At 35.0% G+C, this 2,528-nt stretch overlaps 1 long non-coding RNA gene across 1 annotated transcript; it reads right to left on the reverse strand.

Moving 5' to 3' along the window:
- Positions 1-1,198: 1,198 nt before the first annotated feature.
- Positions 1,199-2,280, reverse strand: LOC112495129. Its single transcript, XR_003061369.1, has 2 exons — positions 2,109-2,280; positions 1,199-1,799 (listed from the first exon to the last, which is right to left on the reverse strand). It is a non-coding gene; the product is annotated as an uncharacterized LOC112495129 (long non-coding RNA).
- Between the last annotated feature and the right edge of the window lie 248 nt (positions 2,281-2,528).

Genomic DNA, 2,528 nt, shown 5'->3' on the forward strand with positions numbered 1-2,528 from the left:
ACCGCCGGCTCTGGGAGCGAACCTTCCCGACTTAGCATGGACACGAACCGTCGAAGCTTCCAGAATGTTCTAGAAGGTTCTCGATCGTGCGTAATTCCCGGAATCGAGCGCAAAATTCCCGGAATGTGACGCAAAATTCCCGGAATCGAGCAAAAATTCTTGGAATCGAGGGTTCTGATGACGTCACTTTCAGAAATCGTAGAGCTCACGACGGCAACTTAGCACGGACACCCACCTTCGAAGGTTCTGGAGTGTCGGTATATGTCGGTTACAGGTCTCCTGGTCCAGAACTCCCAAACTTATACTACTCCCAGTAACCGTTAGAACGATCGGACTGAAATTTGGCACGCAAGTAAAGTAGATATTTCTCTTTAAATGGTGTGATTTTTAATGAAATATATGCAACCATTCAGATTTTATGTTATTTAACATTTTTTTAAAAAAGGGCGTGGGCGCTCTAACTTTCGTGAAGGTTCGACGATTTAGCTAAATAGTTCTTCATAACTGAAGATACGTTCAATGTTCTTTATTATTGAATTTCGACAAGATCGCTAAAGCGGTTCAGATTTTACGTGTTTTCAAATTTTAAAAAAATTATCATTATTGCATTAGCTTCCGCAAAATTTCAAGAAGTTAACCAAAACTTTATACACAATGAAAATATGATGCAACGGTGCTTCTTACGGCGTGCCATAGCCGTGTAATGTGGCTCATTTTACGTGGTTTTGAAATTTTCAAAAAATTGTCGTTATTGCATCAGCTTCCACAAAATTTAAGGAAGTGAGCCAAAACTTTGTACATAATGAAAATATGATGCAACCGTGTTTGTTACGTCGTTTCATAGCCGTGTGTAACGTGGCTAGTTTTTTTTAGATTATACATTTTTTATTTTTTATTCCTGTAGGTACCAAAGTTCATAACTCGCGAAAATAAATCAAAGAACTTCCTCATAGTGCAGGCTTTGTGAACGAAGGAAAAGAATCAAGAAGCAAAGTGTAAGATTCTACTTTGCATCATTGTGATAGAAAAAACCGAGTAAAATAATGAGGAAGCAATTTGTAAGGTTCTACTTTGCAGCTTTTTGTTAAATACATGTATCAGAAATGATAGTGCATTTTAAATATAAAATTAGTAAATGGCAAGGTCATTAAGTAGATTTCTAATTTACCCATAGCACTAATAATAAGAAATATATATGTAAAAAAAAATAAAAAGTTTTTATTAATCATAGGAAAAAATATTTACTAAAGTTTTTTGTCAAAGAAAAATCATATGTACAATTTGTAAGCGACAATTGTGATCTAGTAGAGAATAAAACGAATAATGCTAGATTGCAAAAAAACAAAAGAAATAAAAGAATAGATCTAACGAAGAAAGTAGCAGTGACTGGGAATTAAGTGAGTTAGGAAAGATATTACAGATGCATCGACTATGGAAACTCGCAGCAATTCCTTACAAACCAGCCATGATCCAATTGCAAAACTCAATTTTTCTTTTCTTCTGATCCTTACAAAAATCTTTCTTTCCCTAACTGTTCCTTCAAAATTTCCATTCTAAGATCGTGTTCCTGCTTCATAATTTGTATTTCTAACTTGTGCTTTTCTTCCATATAACGCAACGTTTCATCCATTTTTTTCATTTGCAATTCGAGCATGGCTGCTTCGTAGGCTGTCATATTTTTTTTTATCTTCTTTGGTACTGGCTCAGGCGAGGTCCTATCCCCATGACTTCTTTTTCCAACTTCCGTGGAACACGACGGATCTGCCTGAGGTAGGTTCGACTGTATAAGTACTAATTCACTAAAATATATTTTAACCAAATTAAAAATTGCTACTTGTCATTTTTATAAATTAATCATCAATCACGCAGATTTAAATCTTTGGGACGTAAAATACAACATTATAAATGAATAAGGAAGATGACAATACGAATACAAATATATCTAATTCACTAAAATATATTTTAACCAAATTAAAAATTGCTACTTGTCATTTTTATAAATTAATCATCAATCACGCAGATTTAAATCTTTGGGACGTAAAATACAACATCATAAACAAATAAGGAAGATGACAATATGAATACGAATATATCAAGTATTATTATACCCAGTTGTCGGATCCAGTTCGTAAGTGACTTCATTCTCAGACTCTTACACCGTGTTCAGTGTTGGGTTCGTTCTTCTCTGCAAATGTGAATATATTTCGAATAATATATATAATAATGTAGATTAATATAAATTATTAAAACTATAATACAAATAATACATACTAGGCTATCGGAGTCGTGGGGATTTTCATCCTCCACAAAATCTTCCGGGCAAATTTCACTGATTGTGAAATCGAGCCTGGAAGGTTCTGGGAGTGCAGGACCTCCCCCTATACCAGTCGCATGCTTGCGATAGCAAGAAATAGTCTTCTTTGCTGCGAGTTTCCACCGCTGATATGCACCTCTAATATCTTTCCAATCCCTCTTAATTCCAGTCGCTGCCATTTTCTCTGTTAGTTCCATCCATTTGTCTCTGCTAC

This window comes from Cephus cinctus, unplaced genomic scaffold, assembly GCF_000341935.2.
Source record: "Cephus cinctus unplaced genomic scaffold, Ccin1 Ccin1_scaffold1338, whole genome shotgun sequence".
Classification (NCBI taxonomy): Eukaryota; Metazoa; Arthropoda; class Insecta; order Hymenoptera; family Cephidae; genus Cephus; species Cephus cinctus.